This window comes from Saccopteryx bilineata, unplaced genomic scaffold (assembly GCF_036850765.1).
Source record: "Saccopteryx bilineata isolate mSacBil1 unplaced genomic scaffold, mSacBil1_pri_phased_curated manual_scaffold_35, whole genome shotgun sequence".
Classification (NCBI taxonomy): Eukaryota; Metazoa; Chordata; class Mammalia; order Chiroptera; family Emballonuridae; genus Saccopteryx; species Saccopteryx bilineata.
In genome coordinates this window covers 248,445-275,705 of record NW_027095461.1, presented here as the reverse complement: position 1 = coordinate 275,705, position 27,261 = coordinate 248,445, and the positions used below count along the sequence as shown (strand labels likewise).

At 43.7% G+C, this 27,261-nt stretch overlaps 1 pseudogene; it reads right to left on the bottom strand.

Moving 5' to 3' along the window:
* Positions 1-924: 924 nt before the first annotated feature.
* Positions 925-27,261, bottom strand: part of LOC136318324 (histone-lysine N-methyltransferase PRDM9-like) — a 54,412-nt pseudogene continuing 28,075 nt past the window's right edge.

The following is a 27,261-nucleotide window of genomic DNA, read 5'->3' as shown; positions in this document are numbered from 1 at the left end:
AGGTTGCACAGCTTGTGAGAGCAGAGCTGAGATTTAAACCCACCATGGAATTATCTGGAGTCCATGTGGTGTACACCATAAGATTCTTACCCAAAAGGGGAAGTGAGGAGAGAGTGAGAGAAACCAGGTACCCAGAATTAGCCAGCCACACGGACATGCACATGCAATTATTCCTCCCTGGCTTTCACCTCTGATTCTACAGAAGTCACAGAAAACCAGAACAGGAGCCAAAAGAAGCCAAGGGTGGAGGTTGATGAGCCTACTAGGAGAGAAGTCTCCACTCCCCAGGAGTCAAGAAAATTTCTTTTTCTGGTGAGTCTGTCTCAAATCCCTCTCTCCGGGCAGTAACCTAAGTAGATTGACTCCAGCCTTCTATGTTTCCAGGGGTTGAGCTTCTGTGTCTGACAGTGTGAGTTCTCTATGGCCCTCAAGAAACTCTCTGGTTTCAGTAATGGGGGAAGTAGGTAATGAGGTATGTGGGTTTCATAGTTTTATGGAGATAAGATTTATTAAAACAGGAGGCCAAGAGTGCATGAAGGAGATTGGTGTTGACATTCCCATAGCACTTAAGGAACTGCTTGTCAAGCTCATCACATATCATCAAAGTGAAGAACTTTTTTAACTAGTTACTTCTGTACTAATTACAGTCTTGAGAGGTAAAGGGATCAGTAGACTTTCTCTGAAGTACCCCCAGAGCTGGGGTATGACCAGTGTAACAGCTATGGCTTTGGAGATGCAATTTAATGCTAGTGACTCACTCACTCTCCTTGCAAACAGAGGGCTTCTCCCCAGAGTGTCCTCTGGTGGCTGAGGAGAACTGACTTCCATGTAAAGCCTCACTCACACTCCCTGCAAACATAGGGCTTCTCCCCTGAGTGTGTCCTCTGGTGTGTGAGGAGAGTTGACTTCTGTGAAAAGCCTCGTTCACACTCCTTGTGAACATAGGGCTTCTTTCCTGAGTGTGTCCTCCAGTGTATGAGTTGACTTCTGTGAAAAGCCTCGTTCACACTCCTTGCGAACATAGGGCTTCTCCCTTGAGTGTGTCCTCTGGTGTCTGAGTAGATGTGACCCATCATCAAAGCCTTGCCCACACTCTCCATACTTGATAGCTATACTTCTTGACATTCCTGCTCTAATAGTTAGTTTTTCTGTGTCCACTAAATTTGCTTGCTTGCCTCTGCTGGGCACTTCCTGCATCATTTTCTCTTGTTCACTAGAGCTTCCCATGTGTCCTTTGGGAGGTTTGAAAAAGGCCCTTGAAATTCTTTTCAACCTGGTCCTTTTAAGCAAATGTTTAGACTTTTCTTTGCCCTTTTGACCTTCAGCTTTGTCATCCCAGTTGTATCAGTACGTTGCTACTGCTGATTTGGATCCTTGGGCAGGGATCCTCTGATTGGAGCTGTTTTCTTGCAGATGTTCCTAGGAGAATATGAGAGGGGTGATTGCATCTCACATGTTGGCTGAGAAATTTCTGACTGGAGAAGGCCGAAGAGCAGGAGTGACATGGGTGTATCTCTGGCTGTGGTTCTGCTGAAAGAGAAAATTTTTGTCAGGACAGATGTTGACAAGGCTGCCTGGGCCATATGTTTTGTTAAGACCGGTCCCACGAGTCATTTTTTTTTATTATTACTTATTAATTATTGTATTGTTTTCTTTATTTTTTTAAATAAATTTTTATTAATGGTAATGGGATGACATTAATAAATCAGGGTAAATATATTCAAAGAAAACATGTCTAGGTTATTTTGTCATTAAATTATGTAGCAAATCCCTCGCCCAAAGTCAAATTGTCCTCCGTGACCCTCCATTTGGTTCTCTGTGCCCCTCCCCCTCCCCCTAACTCTCTTTCTCCCTCCCTCCCATGTCCTCCCTCCCCCCCCACCCTTGGTAACCACCACACTCTTGTCCATGTCTCTTAGTCTCATTTTTATGTTCCACCAATGTATGGAATCATGTAGTTCTTGTTTTTTTCTGATTTACTTATTTCACTCCTTATAATGTTATCAAGATCCCACCATTTTGCTGTAAATGATCTGATGTCATCATTTCTTATGGCTGAGTAGTATTCCATAGTGTATATGTGCCACATCTTCTTTATCCAGTCTTCTATTGAAGGGCTTTTTGGTTGTTTCCATGTCTTGGCCACTGTGAACAGTGCTGCAATGAACATGGGGCTACATGTGTCTTCACGTATCAATGTTTCTGAGGTTTTGGGGTATATACCCAGTAGAGGGATTGCTGGGTCATAAGGTAGTTCTATTTTCAGTTTTTTGAGGAACCACCATACTTTCCTCCATAATGGTTGTACTACTTTACAGTCCCACCAACAGTGAATGAGGGTTCCTTTTTCTCCACAGCCTCTCCAACATTTGCTATTACCCGTCTTGTTGATAATAGCTAATCTAACAGGAGTGAGGTGGTATCTCATTGTAGTTTTGATTTGCATTTCTCTAATAACTAATGAAGCTGAGCATCTTTTCATATATCTGTTGGCCATTTGTATCTCTTCCTGGGAGAAGTGTCTGTTCATGTCCTCTTCCCATTTTTTTATTGGATTGCTTGTTTGTTTCTTGTTGAGTTTTATGAGTTCTTTGTAAATTTTGGATATTAGGCCCTTATCTGAGCTGTCGTTTGAAAATATCAGTTCCCATATAGTTGGCTGTCTGTTTATTTTGATATCAGTTTCTCTTGCTGAGCAAAAACTTTTAATTCTGATGTAGTCCCATTCATTTATCTTTGCCTTCACTTCTCTTGCCATTGGAGTCAAGTTCATAAAATGTTTTTTAAAACCCAGGTCCATGATTTTAGTACCTATTTCTTCTTCTATGTACTTTATTGTTTCAGGTCTTATATTTAGGTCTTTGATCCATTTTGAATTAATTTTAGTACACGGGGACAGGCTGTAGTTGAGTTTCATTCTTTTGCATGTGGCTTTCCAGTTTTCCCAAAACCATTTGTTGAAGAGGCTTTCTTTTCTCCATTGTGTGTTGTTGGCCCCTTTATCAAAGATTATTTGACCATATATATGTGGTTTTATTTCTGGGCTTTCTATTCTGTTCCATTGGTCTGAGTGTCTATTTTTTTTGCCAATACCATGCTGTTTTGATTATCGTGGCCCTATAATATAGTTTAAAGTCAGGTATTGTAATGCCCCCAGCTTCATTCTTTTTCCTTAGGATTGTTTTGGCTATTCGGGGTATTTTATAGTTCCATATAAATCTGATGATTTTTTGTTCCATTTCTTTAAAAAATCTCATAGGGATTTTGATGGGAATTGCATTAAATTTGTATATTGCTTTGGGTAATATGGCCATTTTGATTATATTTATTCTTCCTATCCAAGAACAAGGAATATTTTTCCATCTCATTGTATCTTTTTCGATTTCCCTTAACAATGCTTTGTAATTTTCATTATATAGGTCCTTTACGTTCTTTGTTATGTTTATTCCTAGGTATTTTATTTTTTTTGTTGCAATCGTGAAGGGGATTATTTTTTTGAGTTCGTTTTCTAATATTTCATTGTTGGCATATAGAAAGGCTACGGACTTTTGTATGTTAATTTTGTATCCTGCGACCTTACTGTATTGGTTTATTGTTTCTAATAATCTTTTTGTGGAGTCCTTCGGGTTTTCGATGTATAGGATCATATCATCAGCAAAAAGTGATAGCTTTACTTCTTCTTTTCCGATATGGATGCCTTTTATTTCTTTGTCTTGTCTGATTGCTCTGGCCAGAACTTCTAGCACCACGTTGAATAAGAGTGGAGAGAGTGGACAACCCTGTCTTGTTCCTGATTTAAGGTAGAAAGTCCTCAGTTTTATGCCGTTTAATAGGATGTTGGCTGATGGTTTATCATATATGGCCTTTATCATGTTGAGATATATTCCTTCTATACCCATTTTGTTGAGAGTCTTAAACATAAAATTGTGTTGTATTTTATCAAAAGCCTTTTCTGCATCTATTGATAAGATCATGTGGTTTTTGTTCTTTGTTTTGTTGATATGGTGTATTACGTTAACCGTTTTGCGTATGTTGAACCATCCTTGAGATTCTGGGATGAATCCCACTTGATCATGATGTATTATTTTTTTAATATGTTGTTGTATTCGGTTTGCCAGTATTTTGTTTAGTATTTTAGCATCTGTATTCATTAGAGATATTGGTCTGTAATTTTCTTTCTTTGTGCCATCCTTGCCAGGTTTTGGTATGAGGGTTATGTTGGCAGCATAAAATGTGTTTGGAAGTATTGCTTCTTCTTCAATTTTTTGGAAGACTTTGAGTAGAATAGGAACCAAGTCTTCTTTGAATGTTTGATAGAATTCACTAGTATAACCGTCTGGGCCTGGACTTTTATTTTGGGGGAAATTTTTAATAGTTTTTTCTATTTCCTCCCTGCTGATTGGTCTGTTTAGCTTTCTGCGTCTTCATGACTCAGTCTAGGAAGGTTGTATTGTTCTAGGAATTTATCCATTTCTTCTAGATTGTTGTATTTGGTGGCATATAATTTTTCATAGTATTCTACAATAATTCTTTGTATTTCTATGATGTCTGTGGTGACCTCTCCTCTTTCATTTTGGATTTTATTTATTTGAGTCCTGTGTCTTTTTTCATTGGTGAGTCTTGCCAAGGGTTTGTCAATTTTGTTGATCTTTTCAAAGAACCAGCTCCTTGTTCTATTAATTTTTTCTATAGTTTTTCTGTTCTCTATTTCATTTATTTCTGCTCTGATTTTTATTATCTCCTTTCTTCGGCTGGTTTTGGGTTGTCTTTGTTCTTCTTTTTCTACTTCCTTAAGGTGTGAAGTTAAGTGGTTTACTTCGGCTCTCTCTTGTTTGTTCATATAGGCCTGAAGTGATATGAACTTTCCTCTTATTACTGTTTTGCTGCATCCCAGAGATTCTGATATGTCGTATTTTCATTTGTCTGTATATATCTTTTGATTTCTGCGCTTATTTCTTCTTTGACCCATTCATTTTTTAGAAGTATGTTGTTTAGTTTCCACATTTTTGTGGGTTTTTCCCCCTCTTTTTCTCAGTTGAATTCTAGTTTCAAGGCTTTATGATCAGAAAATATGCTTGGTACAATTTCAATTTTTCTAAATTTGCTGATATTGTCTTTGTGGCCCAACATATGGTCAATTCTTGAGAATGTTCCATGTACACTAGAGAAAAATGTATACTCTGTCGCTTTGGGATGAAGTGTCCTGTAGATGTCTATCATATCCAGGTGTTCTAGTATTTCGTTTAAGGCCACTATATCTTTATTGGTTCTCTGTTTGGATGACCGATCTAGAGCCGTCAGCGGTGTATTGAGGTCTCCAAGTATGATTGTATTTTTGTTAGTTTTTGTTTTAAGGTCAGTGAGTAGCTGTCTTATATATTTTGGTGCTCCTTGGTTTGGTGCATATATATTAAGGATTGTTATGTCTTCTTGATTCAACTTCCCCTTAATCATTATGAAATGACCATTTTTGTCTCTGAGTACTTTTTCTGTCTTGTAGTCAGCATTATTAGATATGAGTATTGCTACGCCTGCTTTTTTTTGGGTGTTGTTTGCTTGGAGTATTGTTTTCCAGCCTTTCACTTTGAATTAGTTTTTATCCTTGTTGCTTAGATGTGTTTCTTGTAGGCAGCATATAGTTGGATTTTCTTTTTTAATCCATTCTGCTACTCTGTGTCTTTTTATTGGTAAGTTTAATCCATTTACATTTAGTGTAATTATTGACACTTTTGGGTTCCCTACTGCTATTTCATAAATTGCTTTCTGTTAGTTTTGTATCTAGTTTGATTCTTCTTTTTTGTTTTTCTATCATTTGTTTTTGTTTGTTTGTGTTCCATACTTTTTTCCTCTGTTGCTACCTTTTTTAAGTCAAGTCTTTTTGTGGTGGTTTTTTTTAAGGGTGGTTACCATTAAGTAATGAAAAGGGTACCTACCATATTCATTGTAGTACCCTATCTTATAAGTATTTCTGCACTTCATCATCCTTTGCTACTGTTAATCTCCATCCTCTCCCCCATTTTTTTCCTTTGTTGTCACAGTTTAAGTTTGGTTTTATTGTGTTCTTGGTGGAGCTGTTACTTGTGGTGTTGTTTTCTTTTGTTCTTTGAATCTGGTTGGAAAACCCCCTTTAGTATTTCCTTGAGTGGGGGCTTTCTGTTGATAAATTCTCTCATCTTTTCTGTATTTGTGAATGTTTTTATATCTCCTTCATACTTGAAGGATAGCTTTGATGGGTATAGTATTCTTGGCTGAAAGTTCCTCTCTTTCAAGGCTTTAAATATTGGGGTCCACTCTCTTCTAGCTTGTAGAGTTTCTGCTGAGAAATCTGATGATAATCTAATAGGCCTTCCTTTATATGTTGTACTCTTCTTTTCCCTGGCTGCCTTGAGAATTTTTTCTTTGTCATTGGTTTGTGTCATCTTTATTATGATGTGCCTTGGAGTGAGTTTGTTGGGGTTAAGAAAACTTGGTGTTCTGTTTGCTTCTTGAATTTGAGGCTTTAGTTCCTTCCACAGGCTTGGGAAGTTCTCGTCTATTATTTGTTTGAGTATATTCTCCATTCCATTTTCTTTCTCTTCTCCCTCTGATATACCTATTATTCTTATGTTATTCTTTCTGATGGAGTCAGACAATTCCTGTAGGGCTTTCTCGTTTTTTATTATTTTTGAGTCTCTTTCTTCTTCTCTCTGTTGTGCCTCAAGTTGTTTGTCTTCTATTTCACTAATCCTATCTTCAATCTGGGCTGTTCTGTTAGCTAAGCTTGTTACCTCGTTTTTCATCTCGTGAATTGAGTTTTTCATTTCTGTTTGATTTGTTTTTATAGTTTCAATTTCCTTGGTAATATATTCTTTGTGTTCATTGAGTTGTTTTCTGATCTCCCTATATTGCCTTTCGGTGTTTTCTTGTATATCTCTGAGTATTTTTAAGATTTCTATTTTAAATTCTCTGTCATTTAGCTCCAAGGCTTCCAATATGTTAAGTCTTTTCTCCATAGATTTTTCCACATCTATTTGTGTTACCTCTCTTTCTTTTGTATCCATAATATTCGATTTCCTCTTTCTTATCGGCATCTGAGGGTGGTCTTATTGATAGCACTAATTAGAATTAATAAAGAGAAAAAGTAAAAAAAAAAAAAGAAAAAAAAAAAAGGTAAAACACCCCACAAAAAAAACAGTAATAATTTATTATTTCCCCCTTTTTTTCTCTCTTCTCTTTCCCTCCTCTCCCCTCCTCAGGGAAATATCATGCCTATAATGGAGGGCCTGATTTGGGGTGAAGAGTTCAAGGGGCAAAAAAAAGGGAGTAGGGACCTACTAAATGCAAAAAAAAAAAAAAAAAAAAAAAAAGGAAGAAAATCTTAGACAAGCATAAGATGATTTGCTTATAAGTGATGGTCAACTAAGAGATATAATGAGAGGGATAAGAGGGAACCAGAAAAAAGGACCAAAAAAGAATAATAAAGAAGAAAAAATAAAAATAATAAGTAAAAATCTGTTGTATTAAGTGGAGCGAAGACTAAATACAATGGAGACCTTGGGTTGGGAGGACCCAAAATGCCACAAAAATAAACAAACAAGAAAAAAAAATAAAAACAAAAGCAAAAAAGATTAATAAAGCCAAAAAAAAGCCTTGAGTCCCAAATTAACTAATTTGTTCGTGATTGAGGATTATATGGGAGGAATGTAAAATGAGAAAAGAAAAAACGAATAGAAAGGAAAAAATAAGAAAAAGAGAAAAACAAAGGAAGAAATAAAATAGGAAGAGAAAAAAAACAAAATAAAACAAGACAAAAAAAAAACAAAAGAGGAGAGAATGAGAGTTAAGTGTTTTGGAGTATAACCTTAAAGGAGGGTGAGGATGAAGAAGAAAAATAAAATGCAACACTCATGGGTAGTGTAGTTCAAGAAAGGGGAAGCATAAGATGGGCAGAGAATAGAAGGACCGAGGTGGAGGAAATAAAGGCAAAAAGATAGAAGAAACAAACAACAACAACAACAACAAAAAAATAGTGGATCAAGTTGTAAAGTCTGTGGGTTTTTCTTGATTTTGAGAGGTTAACTTCTTCCTTTTTCTTTTCTCTCCCTCTTCCTGGTCGGTGACTCTGTACCCCAGGCTCTGCCCCTGTGTCACTCTTAGGTAGGGATTTGCAGTTGATGGGATTCTATGGCAATGTCATATAATTGGCTTTAGTCTTGCTGGAAGTAAAGGCTTGTTGGCATTTGCAGGGTCCAACGATGAGAGAGTTTGCTTTCCTGGATTCTCTCTCCTAGTCCCCCCTTTCTGAATTAGCAGCCTGGTGATCCAGCTATAAGGCTGCAACTGCTTCTGCCTGGGGAGCAAGAGGCTCAAAAAGCTGGGAAATCCCCACTCTTTCCCCATTCAGTGCAAGGCTTTGGGAAAGGCTCTGACAGTCAGGGCCTCCAGTGTAATCAGGCGGGGGTGGGAGTCAATTGTTGTCAAGGTGACTGTTCAGCGCTATCATTTAGTTGGACCTCTCAACCCAGGCTTTCCACACTTTGTAGCCTGTTTTTGCAGGGAAGAAGAGGCACTAGTCTCTGCTTATGACTAGTGTAGTATAGACCTTATTATCTGCCAAGTCCTTCTTGTTAGCGTTTATCCCTAAATATGGAGGCTCTTTAATCAGAAGTTGCCCCCGCCCCTTTAGCAAGAGGCACTAAAAAATATCACGCCTCTTGTCTTGGAACGCTGAATTGAGAGAGATCTTATCAATTAGAACCGAGGGTGCGCAGATTTCATGGGTTAAGCTAATTTCAGTGATTGGGTCGCAGCTGTGCTTCCGAAGGTATTTTAGGCTGCCTGTGCTCACCCCTCCCCCAACGCTTGATTGTTAGCTTGAATGGCTGGGTGAGGTGCCCCGCCCATGGAGAGAATCTCCCAAGCCTCTCCCGCTCGCCACACCGCTGGCGGCTGGACCGCACCAGGCGCAGGATAATGGAGCCCCCTGGGTGTGCGGGCCAGCAGGGCGCCCTGGGCGCATGGAATGCCCAAGGCACGCACGCGAATGGGGCGCTCCTGGCACCGGTGGCCGGCGACCCCCACTCGCAGTGTGCGGGCCGCTGGGAACGTCAGCGGTGCTCAACCGGACGGGGCCCGCGCGCGGCGGCTCGCGGTGGCTCGCGGCGGTGGCTCGTGGCAGCTGCTCCGCTTGCGGCGGCGGCTCGCGGGGGTTCACAGCGGCTCGCGGCGGCTCGCGGTGGCGGCTCGCGTCGGCCGCTCGCGGCGGCTCGCGGTTCCCAAGTATATGGGCTGACTCACCACAGGCGCACTTCCTTGTGGTTTGAAAGAACGTCCCTGCCTGACCTGTGGTGGCGCAGTGTATAAAGCGTCGACCTGGAAATGCTGAGGTCGCCGGTTCAAAACCCTGGGCTTGCCTGGTCAAGGCACATATGGGAGTTGATGCTTCCAGCTCCTCCCCCCTTCTCTCTCTCCTCTCTCTGTCTCTCTCTCTCTCTCCCTCTCTCCTCTCTAAAATGAATAAATAAAAAAAAAAAAAGAAAGAACGTCCCTGTGGTAGATTCCTCCACACCCTCGTCTCTCAGATTCAAGTGATAACAGTCCTTTCGCTATCAGTTTGTGTGGAACTCCGGAATGCTCCGAGGATAAATTTTTCTGTTTCTAGTTGATAAATTTGTTGTGATTTAGGGGAGAGCTGTCGGACATGCTGCTCACGGTGCCATTTCCGTGACGTCACTCTTCCCCACGAGTCATTTTTATGGGGTTGACAGTGTAATCTCTGTTTCCCACAAAGTGTTTCTTTACAGTCTGTTTTCTATTTTCATTTTTATATACTATATCTTCTTTAGAAATCCAAAAAGCCCACATCAATGGTCTTTTCTATGCATTGCCAGATGAGGGACTGTCATGTATCATCAAGAGCTGTTTCACCCCTTGTAGGGGTGGAACAATGCTGACCTTTTCTATATATATGTAGCTTTTAACACAGTTGTTTAGAAAGACCACTGGCCCCAACTAGGAATTGCTTCCCTCATACTTTCCCACAGACAGTAAACTAGAAATATGTCCTTTCTCAAGCTTTACCAAATATTCATGCTTGGTTTTATTCAGTGTCAGCCATTTCATATACAATGGGAACTCCTCTTTCAAAATATTTCCCCAAACATATTTTTTAAAAATTCATTGATTTTAGAGAGACAAAGAAGGAGGAGGAGAAGTAGGAGGAGGAGGGGGAAGAGGAGGAGAGAGAGGAGGAGGAAAAGGAGGAGTAAGAAGAGAGATAGAGGGAGAGAAGCATTTATTCATTGTTCTACCCAGACATGCAGTTATTGATCATTTATCGTATGTGCCCTGACCCAGGCTCAACCTTGGTATTACAGGATGGTGCTCTACCAACTGAGCTAACCTGCCAGGGCCCCCAACCATACTTCTTACATGCCTGACTCCCATCCCTCTCCACCTAATACATCATGCTCTCTCACTTGGAGATGAAGTAATCTCTGAGAGGATTTCCTACTGAGTGTATTTTCCAAAAATTAACAAAGCAAATCTTAGAGAATGAGGCACCACATAGCTGAGAACAGCACCATTGTCCCACCTCACTCAGGAAAGTCCCCAGTGTCTCAGTTTGGATCAGAGCACTGCACTTCCAGGCACTGCTGGGCATCTGTAAGACCTCTGCTCTTACCCTGTATGCTAGAGTGGCCCTCAGAAAACAGGCCCTGGCCGGTTTGCTTAGTGGACAGAGTGTTCATTTGGAATGTGAAAGTCCCAAGGCACACATGAAAAGTGACTATCTGCATTTCTTTTCCTCCCTCTCCCCTTTCTGTCTCTCTTTTCCTTCCACAGCCAGTGGCTTGATTGGCTCAAGCATCAGCCCAATAGCTCAGTTGGTTCAAGTGTTGACCTCAGGCACTGAGGACAGATTGGCTAGTCTGAGCATGGACCTCAGACTGGAGTTGCTAGGTGGATCCTGGTCAAGGCAAATGAAGGAATTTGTCTATATTCACTGTTCTCACTTAAAAATAAATTAAATCAAAAGTAACAAATATAAAGATTTTTCCTAAGAATCAAAGCCATATGAAATGAATCCTTAATTTCTGAAAGATCTGATTAAATCTTACTGACTTTAGAGTGTATGATTAAAATTTCTAAGAAGAATTCTCTTTTCTTTCCATTTTAAAGAACAGTTGTCCCACCTCTAGCTGCTGCGATCTCTCTCTTCTGCTTGCTGCTGCACTTGATGCCCAGCTTCTGACAAAACTTGACACCATACCAGACTAAGAGCTCACAGTCTGGCCTGATGACCTGGCAGGTTTGATAGAAAATCTGCCTGCAATACTGAAAGGCCACCAGGTTCTGCTCTTCATCATCCTGGGCACAGTTCACATACCTGGGATTGAGGCAGGTGAAAGAAAAGAAACCCACATGTGATGAGTTCCTACTATTTCTCAATCCATGTCCAGCTCTGCACATGACACTCGGGCTCTGATGTCACCCACTCCCACAGTGCTCCTAGAGAACCTTCTGTTCAATGTCTGAGCCTGTCGCAATGTCATATGACTTCCTATGTCCAGGTCCTGCTTACGGTGCTCATCCTGCCTAATACCATTTTCCAAAGCCAATTCCAGATGTACCCTTCACCCTGATTGGCCATAAAACCCAGTGACCTCTAGCTTCTCTAAACTAACTCAGGTTCTGTTTTATATCACAAAACGTGCTTCTTGATGTTGGACTCAGTGTTTAGATTAGTTCACATCATTCAATACTCAGCCCAAGTCCAACTTTCTTGACAGGCCTTTCTCAATTGTCCTCAAATTTTATTTAGGTAGCATTTGATGCCTCACCCAGGTTCCCATAAAAACCTTCAGCCCCCCCCCAAAGTGAGAATTGGGGAGGCAGACAGACTCCTGCATGTGCCCAACCAGGACCCACCTGGCATGCTTACCAGGGGAAGATGCTCAGCTTATCTGGGGTGTTGCTCCACTGCAACCAGAGCCATTCTAATGCTTGAGTCAGAGGCAGAGGCCATGGAGCCATCTCAGTGCACAGGCCAACTTTCCTCCACTGGAGTCTTGGCTGCGGGATGGGAAGAGTGAGATAAAGATAGAGGAGAGGGGGAAGGGTGGAGCAGATGGGCACTTCTGTGTGCCCTGGCCAGGAATCAAACCCAGGACTTTCATGGTCCAAGCAGATGCTCTACTGCTGAGCCAACCAGTCAGGACTTGAAGGTCCCTTTGTCTTAGCAAGATCATAAAGAACAATAATATCTTACTCATATTCTGTAGCCTCTGATAAAAGAGCCCCTCAGGGAAGTGGTTTGTGATCATTGCTCTGCAGGCTTCAGAACTCAGTTGCAGTTAGAAGGGAGGCTGGGATAATTTGCTGCCCTCACAGGTTTAGAAGAGTGGTCGGCAAACTCATTAGCCAACAGAGCCAAATATCAACAGTACGATGAATAAAATTTATATTGAGAGCCAAATTTTTTAAACTTAAACTATAGAGGTAGGTACATTCCTTATTGAGTTAGTGCCCGCATGTGTTATTTTGTGAAAGAGCCACACTCAAGGGGCCAAAGAACCGCATGTGGCTCATAAGCTACAGTTTGCTGACCACTGGTTTAGGCTATCCTTGGTTTAGGTAACCTGGCACTGTGCACCTCTCAGAAAATAGAAAAATTATAGTTAAATATTTCTAAAATCAGTTGTTTCACTGTGTCTGCAATTACTCCTCCATAAGAAGATGGGTTATATGATCTGCTTAGATAATGAATATCTCATCTAAACTGGAATATAGGAAGGGTTTAAATAATGTTCATTAGATCAATTAAAGTATAATCCAGGCCCTCAAAGTTTTTCTCCAGTGCCTAAATTTTTTCTAGGGTAGAGACTTATATTTTGAGAACATATTCTATATTTTTAATGCCTTTTTTTCTCTAACTATCTCTTGCTTTGAAAGAGCTTCAAATGGAGAAAAAACAGAAACAGAGAATTGAGGGAGACCCCTGAGGAAGGCTTGATGAGAAGGAAAGATGTATGGGCCTGAGAGGAATAAGTGTTCTCCATGACTCCCAGAAACTTCTTGGCCTTACCTCATCCAGTTGGCCAAGGATTCATCCTTTCCATCCACATATTCATGGCAGTTTCTCCCTTTGGTGATCTGCATTTCAGGAAGAAAATATAAAGATTTTTTGGATGAGCAGGTAATAGAGAAATTATTTTACCCTACTGTCAACAAAACTCTTTCAGCTTGCATTCATTGCCACTCTGGACCACATGATATTTTTTTTACTCATCACATCTGAGTTGACCTGTCCACTCAGGGCTGGGAGGAGGCATTCCTTTATGTCTGTACCACTTTGTTCCCACTTAACATGTGATCCTCAACAGGAGCTCTATGGTCGGCAAAATCCACTCAGTACCCAGAGCTAACCATATTGTCTCCATCCATGTCCTAGTATGTAGAAGGGAAGGTCCCACCAAGCCATGGGAGGGATGTGGGAATCCACAAGACAGGGGAAGAAGCAATACTTCTCACCTGCCAGGAGTATTTGTTGTTAGCTGCCTCTTCATCTTCTGTGATCTGGCCTTTATAAGGGCCAAAGTGCAGACCCACTGGCAGAGCAGATGCCTCATTCCACACTCCAAGCCCAGCCTCAGGGATGCCCAATGCTCTGATTCTCAACCCAGGGGCAGAGTGAGGGCTGTGTGGTTTGGATGCCCCTTATCCACTGCACTGTCTTTTACAAATGTAGGGGGCCCATGCAGTCACAACTATCAGTGAAGAAGTTCTGACACTTCTCACAATCTGGGGGTGAGAGCAACAGGGATTAGGGAAGGTGTAGTGCATGTTCCCGGACATAAAGAGCTTCAGAGAGAGCCCAGGCACTCACATCACTGAGCCTCAATTCTAGGAGAATGGAATGCTCTAATGGGCAAATGACCAGATGAAATTATTGTATGAAGAGTTAACATGCTTTGTAAGGGTCACTTACAGAGGTAGTCATCATCCTCGGGCTCACTGACCTTTTGGTACACATGGCCTTTTCTTTCTCATAGGCTATACATCTTTACTTCAGTCTCCTTTCTCCTGAGTTCTAAGTTGGAGAAGAGTGAGTTGGGTGGAGTCTGGAGTGTTAATCCCTATTTTGTCAGAAAACACACAGTCTCCTCCCATCAAATTATCACCTGTTTTTCTATATACTCTGGTATTTTCCTTTGTCAACTATTGGCTTAGGGAGCCTCTACAATATTAAGCCTCTACACCAGGGGTCTCAAACTCACGGGCCGCATGCAGCCCGCCAAACAATTTTGTGCGGCCCACAGACTAATCCACGAAGTTCAAAATATTTTGGATAAAATTAAGTAAGCCTGTTAAGTATCCAATGTTTTATAATATTGGATAAAATATTGCACTGACTACAGATGGCCAATGCAATATTTGTGTCTAGATTTTCCCATTATGAGGTTTAACTTCCCAACTTTTAGTTATTCATACAATATATATTAAGGGCACAGTATGTGTAAGGTATTGAGGAAAGGCCTGGTATACAACACCAACAACATATGGTTTCTATTATCAGAGATGTATTTATTGGACAACGTGTATGTGTCAGTTCTTTTACATTGAATTTAAACCCTAGCCAGTGGCTTAGTGTATAGAGTGTTGGCCCAGTGTATGTCCCGGGTTTGATTCTGGTCAGGGTACATGGGAGAAGTGACCATCTTCTCTGTACCCCTCTGTCTCCCCCTTCTCTCCTTCTTCCTTTTCTGCAGCCAGTGGCTCAATTGGTTTGATTATTGGGCCTGGGTGCTGAGGATGACTTGGTTAGCTAGAGCACATCAATGTGAGGTGCTAAAAAACAGCTCAGTACTTGAGAATTGGGATTGCCGGGTAGATCCTGATAAGAGTGCATATGGGAGTCAGTCTCACTATCTCCCCTCATCTTACCTAAAATATAAACAAATACATACACAAATAAATAAATTGAATTGAATACTGTCAAAGAATATATGCACGTATCTTCACCTTACACATTAGCATTCAAGAGCTCAGAGAATCTGTAAGATTTGCCTGAAGCTTCAGTGCTAAATTCACTCTCAGTTTAGTAGAGTTTAAATCCAGGCCTATCGAAAGTCCACCCCACACAACTAGGCCATACTTATTAGCCTTTCTAAAGGACTCAGAGGAACTGAAATCTACAAATAATTTTCTTCTACCCAATTTTAATCTAGAGTGTTGTCCAGAGGGTCTTGCTTCTCCACAATGAACTGTGATGCTGAGGACCCAGGTTTGAAAACCCGAGGCTGCCATCTCCAGTGCAGGTTAATTTGGCTTTAGTGCTGGCTCACCAGCTTGAGCACAGGGTCGCTGGCTTGAGCTTGAGATCATAAGCATGACACCATGGTTGCTGGCTCAAGTTCAAAGTAGCTGGCTTAAGCAAGGGGTCACTCATTATGCTGTAGTCCCCCAGTGAGGGCACATATGAGAAAGCAATCAATGAACAACTAAGGAGCTCCAATGAAAAACTGATGCTTCTCATCTCTCTCCCTTTCCTCCAGTCTGTCCCTGTCTGTCCCTTCCTCTCTCTGTATCTGTCGTTAAAATAAAAAAGAAAATGAAAAACTGGCTGTTCATGTCAAAAATGTAATTAAGGTCACTTAACTCGACAGAAAATCCATTTCTTTAACATAACACTTTCTCTTTTCTATCTTCTCTTTTTAAATTAAAAAAATTGCCTAACCTGTGGTGGCACAGTGCATAAAGCAATGACCTGAAACACTGAGGTCACCAATTCAAAACTGCAGGCTTGCCTGGTCAAGACACATCCAAGAAGCAACTATTACAGGTTTATTTTTTCTGCTCCTCTCTGCCACCCCCTTTCTCTTTTTTTCTCTCTCTCACTCCTCTCTCTAAAATCAAATTAAAATTTTTTTATTACTTTTCAAGAGAGGAGGGAAGAGAATGAGAGAGAAACATTGATTTGTTTTTCGATTAATTTATGCATTTAGTGGTTGATTATTCTTTTTTTTCCTTCTTTTTATTTAGAGAAACAGACAGATAGGAAGGGAGAGGGATGAGAAGCATCAACTTAAAGCTGCGGTACCTTAGTTATTCATTGATTGCTTTCTCATATGTGCCTTGACCAGGGGACTCTAGCTCAGTCAGTGACCTCTTGCTCAAACTAGCAACCTTGGGCTTCAAGCTAGTGACCATGGGGTCACATCTATAATACCACACTCCAGCCAATGACACCGCACTCAAGCCAGTGAACCCATCCTCAAGCCACAACCTTGGGGTTTGGAGCCTGGGTCCTCATCATCCCTGGTTGATGCTCTATCCTCTGTGCTACCAACTGGTCAGGCTTCAATGGTTGATTTTTATATGTGCCCTTACTGGACATCAAACCCACAATGTTGGTGTATGGGGATGACTCTCTAATGAATTAAGCAACTTGACCAGGGCTCCTTTCCATCTTCTTGTTTCAGAGTGGCCTTGTCCAGTCTAATGGTACAGTGACCACCTTGCCTCCTTTCCTTATCCTTTCACGTCTACACATTTGGCCATCCTTGCCCTTCCTTCATTATCAGAGTCTGGTCAGCACCAAACAGTCTTGGGAACTGAGCCTCAGGTCTGTGGAGCACAGAAACCATTTGGGTCAAGTTAGAGATCGCATCTGGACCTCAGCTGTGTTTCAATGCTAGACCCATGAACGCAGAAGGACCTTACTGACCACACCCTCATAAAAGCAGACACACTGAAAAGATGGCTGATACAGGGCCTGACACAATGGTCCTTACCCTGGCCCACAACCCCAGCTGCCTTAAACACCATGATTAATTCTTTCCTGTCTGCAATGTGCCGGCGCTGCCCAGGCAGCCCTGTCCTGGAGCACTGCTCATGGTCCAGACCTTCCTCCTCCTCTTGTGATGACAAGTGTTCTGAATGAGTTATTTCTTACGTGCGTTTATACTTTTATACCGTTCCAACTCATTAACACATCTATAAATATGTATAATTATTTACACATGGAAGCAGTGTAGTAAATTGCCCCTTACTGCGCAATGCACAATTTGCAGCTCATTCACATTTTGCATCTCGTTTGTTTACTAAAGGCAAGCTCTGTCCCTCGTTATCTGTTGAGATGCCTGGGTCGATTTCAATAGGGCAGCGCCATGCCTGTGGCCCCTCACCTCGCTGCCTTCTTGGAGTCCATTCTTCATGCGAGTCCTCAGTGTCCTCCGCCGGGGGTCTGGTGGCCTGCTGGTGGTGAACCATGAAAGCGGGCCGAGTGGCTCTGATGCCTGGGGAGAAACAAAGTCGTGGTCCCCAAAGGGAAGCGCTTGAAGTAGCCAGCCTGGACACTGGGCCGGCCCGCATGTCGCCTGGGGTTTCCCGCAACCCCTCACCTTTGTGCAGTAGTGCCTCCGGGTTACTCTTCACGTGGGGGGCAGCGTGCCTTCTCCCAGTCACCCATGGCAGCCACCCTTCCCGGGAGAAGTAGGCGCAGATGTCCCTGAAGACATCGGGGGTCTGTGGGTGATGCGGCCACCTGACCCCGCGCAGCGGCCAGTGGAACCGCCCCTCACCCCATTGATCTGGGCTGCCCCAGCCCACCTCCTGGTGCTCACCTGCAGTGCAGCCCACACTCTCCCTGCGGCTCCCTCTGCGCCCCACGTGGGGATCCCCTCTGCGTCCACTCTGAACGCCCAGCCTCCACTGCCTGCCTAAGGAGACAGCGCTGAGGCTGACTGCTTGGCCCACGGGGCGCACATGGGCCAGCTCCAGGGATGCAAGGATGGGCCAGGTCGGGGACTCCAGGCAAGTCAGTGACCCCCTTGCTCAAGCCAGCGACTGGGGATTTATACCAGTGACTTTTGGGCTCAACCAGCAATCATGGGGTCATGTTTATGATCCTGGGCTCAAGCTGGTGAGCCTGTGCTCAAGCTGGATGAGTTTATTACATTTTCTTGTTCAAGCGCTCTCTTGAGTTCCTCTATTCTACTCTCAAGTTTATCAAACATCGTTATGACGGTTTGCTTTGAATTCTTTATCTGTCCAATTACTCATCTCCATTTTATTAGGATATTTCTCTGGATTTTTTTTTTATTCCTTCATTTGGGGTATATTCTTCTGTCTCCCCATTTTGCTTGACTTTCTGTTTTTGTTCCCTTGAGTTGAATGGAATTAGTAATCTAACCCAGTCTTGAAAAAAAGTCTTTGTTACATTGTGTGTTGAACAGTTTCAGCCTGTGGGTTGTAGTTGGGGGACGTGCATTGCAGTGCCTGTCCTGTCACCTGGCTTGAAGGAGTGGGTTCTGAATGGGCCACCTGGGGTGTGTGAGCCTCATTGCCCATTTAATCTTGGCAGGGCTGCCTGGTGTAAAAGGGGCTGCATGGTGTGTGCTTTGCATGTTCTGTTTTAATTATCTATTAGAGCATGGTCTGGCGTTGGGTTACCTGAATGCTTTTTTTTTTAGAGAGGAGAAGGAGAGGACAGAGAGAGAGAGAGAGAGGAGAGATGGGGGGAGGAGCTGGAAGCATCAACTCCCATATGTGCCTTGACCAGGCAAGCCCAGGGTTTTGAACCGGTGACCTCAGCATTTCCAGGTCGACGCTTTATCCACTGCACCACCACAGGTCAGGCCCCAGTGATTGCTTTCTTGTATCTCACCCCCCATTAGATCCACCCTTTGTCCTGGTGGAATAGCCTGGGAGCACACACAGCCTTAATTTGTTCACTCTTCACCTTCTCAGGGCTTGGCAGCCATGTGCACATGCACAGCACTGCCCCCCTCACTTCCACACTGGGCCACAAGGTTTTGCTAGCTTTGTGCTTTCTTTTGGGTAGAGCTGCCCATCCAGTGCAAGCAGCATTGCCCCCAATCTCTGCACTTTCTCTGATCAGGGAGTCCAGTGTGCAGACCATAGTCCATTTGATGGCTTCCCATTTTCCAGGAGGGGTAATGCCAGTAGAGAGCCACTATCTCTGCACTTTCTCTGGGTCGAATATTCTTGCAGCTGGTATTGGAATGTTTTCCTAGCTCTGCACTCTCTCTTGGTGGGGGAGCCCAACATGCACAGGCAGCTCAGTGGGTGAAGTGTCACCCTGCCATACCTACCTGCTGGGTCAATAGCTGGGAAGAGGAGCTCTCTTTATACAAGCTATGCTGCCCTCATAATTATGTTGTATTTATCTCCATGTGTTATATAGTACCACACCCCAGATTCTGAAAGGCACTGTACCTCATTTCATTGAGTTCACATAGAGACACCAGTCCATATAAATTTTGAAGAGTTTTGTTAAAGGCAGAGATTATTAAATATGCCGGCCACATATGGCTGATACAGGGCAGCAGACCCAAATCATGCAGTCCCCAAAAAATAGTTCAGGGGCTGCTTATATACCCATGATCACACAGGGATGGAGCAGAGCCTGACATTATGGCACAAGCTGACAATATTTGTTTAGGGGTTATACAGAACATTAAGACTTTCAAGGTAATACAATCGATGATATTTACAATCTTTTAGGGTTCATCTTCCCTCACTAGCCTAGGGGTATTTTATTCTCAAGATTCCAGAAAGGGGGAGGAACTACAGTCAATGCAAGGTGGTATGTAAATTCTGCCTCCTATTGAAAGAGAAGAAGTTTCTCGGTAAATCTTTATTTTAGATTTAAAACTAAATGACCCATTGTTCTTGCCAGCCAGAAACTTCTACATTCTTCTCCCTCCCCTCCCCACAGGAAGGATGGGACAGAAAAGCCTGATAGGAAAGCCTGACCTTTCCTTCCAGAACATCACTCTTAATTTCCAGCTTTTTGGTACCTTACAATGCAGGAGGGGTAGCTGGGGATGTGCTGCAGTCTCCAGTGGTTGGCCATTGTTGGGCAGATAAAATATACTATGCTCACTTTGTTAAAGTTGGCGCTGCCCATGTGGAAGCCATTGCCCAGGTGATGTTAATGTGTGTTGGGGATGGGCTGTGGGCAGGCTTTGTTTTGGGATTAAGCCTCTCCCACCCTTTTTGATGTGCGGTGGTACAATCCCATCATGCCTCAAATAGGTGACTTTGTGTTAGAGACTTCCCTATTTTGTATATTGGATTAAAGGTTTTGATTTCTACACTATAAAATGGGGGCAGAATGGCAGCTTGTGCTCTTGGTTCCTGAGATTATCATTAAAGGATAGAGCAGAGAGGAGAGGGGAGAAATGCCATGTGGAAGAGGCCAGAAGAAGCAGCCAAGATGGTGGAGTGTGCAGGGAAAAGGAAGGAGATGGGGAACAGAGGTGAATAATATCTGGTGAGCTAGAAACCTTTGCTTCTAGGAAACTTGGATAAGTCAGTAGTTTTGTGAGCACTGAATGTGGGTGGGTTTTGGAGCCCAGTGTGTGTTTTTACTTGCCCGCTGGGTGCAAGCTAGGATTAAAGATATGGCTCACTAGTTTTTGGCTCCATTGTTTCTTTAGCGACTGTCCGAATCCAATGTGAACCTGTATGGGCCAGGCTGTGTGATGATGGCTGCGGCTACTAGCTTTACAGCCATAGAGCCTGGATGGAGCTCCCATCTTCTTATCCACATGCCCAGGAGCTGTAAACAGTGGTGCTCATTGGTCTATTCGGTCCTGAGCTGATCTTTCACCTCCTGCAAGCTCTCATGGCTCCTCAGCCTTTTCTATGCTTGCTCTCTCTCTCTCTATCTCTCTCTCTCTCTACCTTGTGCAGAAGCTGTTTAATTGTTTCTCAGTTGTCTTTCAGGAGGAATTGTTCTAAGTAAAGGGATACATTGGATGAGTTTGGGGAGGTTGCAAGCTCAGCGTCCACATGTGTCACCATCTTTGACCCACTGGAGAGTTCTTAATAAAGTCTGATATTGGCTGCAGCAACAGGCTTCTGCTCTGACACACTCTTATTCCTCATATTCAAATGTCTATACAATTTTTGAGACATTGGTTTTCTGTCTGACTTCAATTCTTTGTTGAATCCAGGAGTAGTTTATTTTCAGTAGTTTATTTTAGTGTAGTTGTTTAATCTTTTTCTTCTGTGAGGATGGGCATGATAACTGCCAACCTTCTTACTTGTAGGACCAGAAACCAAAAGTCTTGCATTAGTTGCTTTTTATCTCTTGGCTTGTGTTTCCTATTTGTAAAGTAAAGGGATCAGATCACTTCATGGTGCCTAAAGTCTCCTCTAGCTCCAGCATTCTGTTCATTCCATAAGCACTGACTTGGGTGATTGACAGTGCCAATCTGTGACATTTGCTACCATTCTACAGGTAGACCTGTATGTGGACAAAGAGAGGCACATTTTTTTTGAGTCCTCCATTGATTATGTTTATCAAATTCAGGAAGTTTAGGAGTCCAAGAAATTCAACATTCTGGAGCCAGTAAGTTCCATGTATTCTTTAATGCTCTAAAACTATTTTCAGAAATTATTCAGAAGTTCAGAAGTGGAGAACTTTTATCATAAACTTAGGATATTGAAAAATGTGAATGTGTATAATTGTGATGAATCTCTCTCTTTCCTTCCCCATTTTTTCTCTCTAGCTATGATTTGTTTTTCTTTTTATTTCTTCCTCTCTTCCTCTTCCCCTCCCTGGATTTCTCTATCACCATTCTTTTAATCTTTTTTTCCTTCATTTCTTCCTGCCATGCTTTCATAAAGCCTTTGAAAGTGCCCATAATATACCAGGTACTGTGCTAGGAACTCATGTCCCTGCACTCAATGACTTCCCATTCTACTATTTTTACTTCTGTTTTTTAACTTTTTAAATTTAAATCTACTTAATTTATTGTAAAATATGATGTGCTTTGATTTGACAAATATATTGAATTTTAACAGCTCTTTTATTATAAAAAATATATTTATTAAAGAAATGCTAGAAAAAATTATAAGAAAAACAAAACAACAAATTTTCCATACAGAAATATTTACTGTTAATATTATGACATTTTCATTTTCTTTCCATATTCTCTGTGTACCTATTATATTTCTCTAACTATATGTACCCAGGTAGATTGGCTGTGTGTACATCTGTGTGCATAGATATGCATTGCACATGAGCATATCTCTCTGTGTCCATATGTGTCTGTTATTTGTATATATCTGTATATGTATACAAATTAGTATTTATTCACTCATTTAATAAACACTTATTGTACTTCTGTTATGTGCCATGCACTGTGGTTGACACTGGTTGTCTGTAGTTAATGAGACAGACTTACTTTCTGTCTTTATAAATACTGCACTGTCATGGGGTAGACAGAGGGAAAGAAAAATATACATAAATAATTATAAGTTGTGATAAGCACTGGATTTGGCAGTGCAATGCCTTTGGTCCCAGTTTTGATTGATCGTGGTGAGGTCCAATATCTCAGCTTCTTGGAAGGCAGAGCTGAGGCCTAAGTCTTGGTCCTTCAGCAATGCGTGTTCTCAGCTATAGAACTGAGAAAATTTACATGTGAGGAAACAAAGACCCTGGGAGGTGTTCTGTGACCAAAGGAACCCAGTTTGTAAGTGGTGACCCAGGCTCAGGTAAATTCTGCATGCCCAGAGCTTTGGTTTCTCAGTCTGGACTGCGGCCATGGCACAAGAAAAAGTGCATGTTAGGAAAGGGGACACTTTGTGCTAAACAATTAGAGATAGTGTTTATGCCCCTGACTGTCAAGAGAAAGGAAAGACTTCTGGTGTTGTCACCACAGCAGACAGATTCTTATTTTATTTTTTAATTACCTCAGGTTTTCTCTAGTATATGTTTCCCCTAAAAGACAATGGCTTGCTCTCTCCAGAGAGCTCAGTAGATTAGAGCATCACACCCATACACTAATGTCATAGGTTTGATCCTGGGTCAGGGCACATACAGAAACAGATTGATGTTTCTGACTATCTCTCTACCTCCCTTCCTCTAACATTAATAATTAAAATTAAAAAAGAAAAAAATGATGATGGCTTTTTGTTGTTGTTGCAGCTTAAATTGTACAGAGGAATGAATTATTTTTTTCATACAGTGTCCAGATGTCTCTGGGAACATTTCTTTCTTTTACCTTCTCTGGATTTAATTTACTATCCTGGTTCTTAGTATGGGTGGAAAAGCTGTGTACTTTAAAATTTTTCCCTCTAAAATGTATTCGTCACTATATTATGCCATAGGTTTTCTTATGTAGTCTTTATTTCCATTAATTTAAAAGTATTTTGTAACTTGAATTGTGATTTTGAGGGGGGCTATTTAGGAGTGAATTTCTTAACTTAAAAATGTAAGGGTTTTCTAGTTAGTTTCTATTACTGATTTCTAGATTAAGTGTAATGACAACAAGAAACATGCTTTATATCATTTCAAAGGTTTGAAGTTTGTTGAAACTTGCTTCAAAGAACATACAGGATTGTCTGTGGTAAATGTGTTCCAAGCGCCCTTCTCTGCTGCCACATCGTGTGCATCTTGAGAATCACAGCTAGGTAAGAGCAGAAAGTTGTGTCCTCTGCTGCTGTCTGGTGTACAATCTGAAATGAAAAGCTGAGTGCATGTAACCAAAACTGTCAAGTTACTTCTGCACCACCGATGTGTCTGTTTCCATTTTTTCACTTTGAATTATTTTGCACACTCCTGTTTTAGGCATGGCCTGAGACGGAAACTGCGAGAGGCCAGAGGCAGATGGCGCCGGGCAGGGCAGGCGGCTTGGGGCGGGGATGGTGCGGTGCAGTGATGGCCGGGGGGCAGGGACTATGGGGGAGGCAGCGAGGCGCGCCAACGGCCTGAGGGGCAGACACCTTGGAGCTGGGTGCACAGTGTAGTGTGGCTCCCCGCAGGAAGCAAGGCGCAGGGCGTGGCTGCAAGGGGCAGGGACGGCGTGGGGTGGGGTGCGGGGTGGGACTTGCAGATCTATCATCAGGACAGGGCACAGGATAACCACGCCCACTTTTCTCCACCCTTGTTCTTCCCTCGGAAAGTGCTCTTTTCTCTGTTTCTGTGAGCTTTGTCATTTGAAGAATGATCCCCTCTTTTTTATTTTTGTTTTTTTTTCTGAAGGTGGAAATGGGGAGAGACAGTCACAGACTCCCCATGCGCCCGACCGGGATCCACCCAGCACGTCCACCAGGGGGCGATGCTCTGCCCCTCTGGGGTGTTGCTCTGTTGTGACCAGAGCCACTCTAGCGCCTGGGGCAGAGGCCAAGGAGCCATCCCCAGTGCCTGGGCCATCTTTGCTCCAATGGAGCCTTGGCTGCGGGAGGGGAAGAGAGAGACAGAGAAGAAGGAGGGGGGGTGGAGAAGTAAATGGGCACTTCTCCTATGTGCCCTGTCCAGGAATCGAACCCAGGTCCCCTGCACACCAGGCCAACGCTCTACCACTGAGCCAACTGGCCAGGGCCAAGAATGATCCTCTCAAAGTGGCTTTTTCACAGCATAATTCTTCAGTCATTCAAATTGTTGAAAGTATCAAGACTTTGTTCCTTTTTATTTTTGAATAGAGTTCCAGAGTGTGGGTGGACCACTGCTGAACCCCTCACCAACTGAAAAATATCTGAGTTGCTTCTAGTGTCTGGTTGAGAAAAATAAAGGTGCTGTAACAGTTGTGTTTTGTTGTGTCCAAGTGTTAGTGCAGCTATAACATTGCTATGGGGGGATGCTTAAGCGTGCAATCCATTAATCCCTGGGCATGTGGTGGGTGTGTGTCTAGTTTTATAATAGCCCCTGTGTAATAGCTCTCTACCTCTTTCATTGGATACATTGTCTCCTAGTCTGCAGCTGGTCTTTCCTCCTCTCAGCAGGGTGTTCTCAGGAGAAGTTTTCAGTTTTGATGTGGTCCAGTTTCTTACCTTTCCTTGGATGGTTTGTGCTTTTGGTGTTAAGTCTGAGAACTCTTTGCTGAGCTCTGAGCCCCAAATAGCATCTCCTAGGTTTGTTCTAGAGTGGGACAGCTTGGTGTTGTGTTCTGGTCAGTGCCTGTTGCAGGTTCTGGGTTGCAGGCTCTCAGGAGCCCTGTCTGGAAAGGCAGGAGACAGAATGAAAACCCACGGACCTTCCTGCCATTTCGTTCCTCAGGTGCTGTGGGTCCCTTCCTCTCTCTACCTATGCTGGTCATCTGCTGGACGGTGTCCAGGGCACTTTGCAGCACTGAGAAGACACGTGTGGGGAAGAGGGAGTTTACACCACCTGTCCTCCCACCTGCGCTTAATCTCTGCCAGGTCCCACGTGCTAGTGTCCCACCTCCCCATGCCAGGCACACGGCAGAGCTTGGGTCAAAGGAAGGAGCAAGGCAGCCTGGCTGTGGGGTGGACACTGCTGAGGGACACACACAGAGTCTGAGTTTCGGGGGCAAGGAACTAGGCCATCTTTTCTAACTACCTTGTTACCTTTTGAGTTAAATCTTTTTAGGGAGGTTGGTTTCTCTTGCTTGTAGGCAAAGCATCTCGGTGGTGATGCTGGTCCGTGTCCCACTGCTGGGGAAGAAGTGGGTTGGTCTGTGGGCTGTAAGTCTCATGGCATTGGGACCTGTCCCCCAGCCATTGCTACATCCTCAGAAGGTCAGCGGAGTGGGTGTGGTGTCAGCCACCTGTGCTGGGAGGGGATCAGCATGATGCTACATCCTCAGAAGGTCAGTGGAGTGGGTGTGGTGTCATCCACCTGTGCTGGGAGGGGGGTCAGCATGATGCTACATCTCAGAAGGTCAGTGGAGTAGGTGTGGCATCAGCCACCTGTGCTGGGAGGGGGGTCAGCATGATGCTACATCCTCAGAAGGTCAGTGGGGTGGGTGTGGCATCATCCACCTGTGCTGGGAGGGGGGTCAGCATGATGCAGTTTGTCTTCCCCATAGGTCTCACCCCTGGTGTCTCTGAGCCTGAACTTGGAGCCAGAAGCCCCACGCGGATATGTTTCAATGACTAGAAACTGGAATTCTGGTGTGTTTTCCTCTTTACTGTGTATCATGGCTGAGGGAGCTGCAGATAAGTCTGAACTTTCTGTTACGATGGCGCCACAGCCTCCGGGCACCCGTGCCGAGATGCCGATAGAAGCTGGTGAATCTAAGAAACCAGCTGGCACAAATGAAGCTCTCTGGCTCTTTTAGATCACTAGACCCAGAACACAGAAGGTTATAGAACTTGATCTGACTGCCCAGGACCCCAGATGTGGATGTCACAGCTCTGTGGGCAGTCACAAGGAAGGAGAGAGAGACGACACCATGGCCTCCTGCACATGTGACCCCCCTGAAAGGGGCTGTGCTGCCAGACGGGCCCATGGCTATGGAACGTTTGCCGCGTCGTGGGGCCTGACACAGAGAGGCACTGGGTGTGTCTTCTATTATCTTTTTCAACTTTCACAGTAATGAAGGTGATATTGATATGAGTGGTAATAACCGTAACCAACATTCATTTATCCATTCATGCGGCAAATATTTATATAAACGAGGTCTTAATAACAACTTCAGAAGGAAGCACTATGATGACTTCCACTTTACAGGTGAGTAAACTGAAACACGGAGCATTCATGTAACTTGAACTCCATCTCCCGGCTAGTGAGGACTAGCTAGAAATGCTCTCCTGGTGCCCTGCAACCACACAGCCATCCTCGGGAAGGAGAGGAGGACAGGCGACAGGGACGCGCCCACCGCGCTCACGTCCTCGGGAAGGAGAGGAGGACAGGCGACAGGGACGCGCCCACCGCGCTCACGTCCTCGAAGGAGAGGAGGACAGGCGACAGGGACGCGCCCACCGCGCTCACGTCCTCGGGAAGGAGAGGAGGACAGGGGACAGGGACGCGCCCACGGCCCTCATGTCCTCTGAAGGAGAGGAGGACAGGGGACAGGGACGCGCCCACCGCGCTCACGTCCTCGGGAAGGAGAGGAGGACAGGGGACAGGGACGCGCCCACCGCGCTCACGTCCTCAGGAAGGAGAGGAGGACAGGGGACAGGGACGCGCCCACCGCGCTCACGTCCTCGGGAAGGAGAGGAGGACAGGGGACAGGGACGCGCCCACCGCGCTCACGTCCTCAGGAAGGAGAAGAGGACAGGGGACAGGGACGCACCCACCGCGCTCACGGTGTCTCCCCAGCTGTTTCCCCAGCGGCTCTGTTGTGTAAATAGGTCAAGTCCCAGAAGAGTCTCTGTATTGTGGTTTGGCTCACCAGATCTTCGAAATCGGGACTCCAGTAGGTCTCAGAGGTGCGGAACCCCCACCAGGTAAGTTCTGAATGCAGCGGAAGCACATCGCGGGCCCAGCAACCCTCAAAACCTGCAGGAAGCCCCGCTTTAGAAACCACAGGTCCATCTCTCACTAAATCCAAAGTGCTG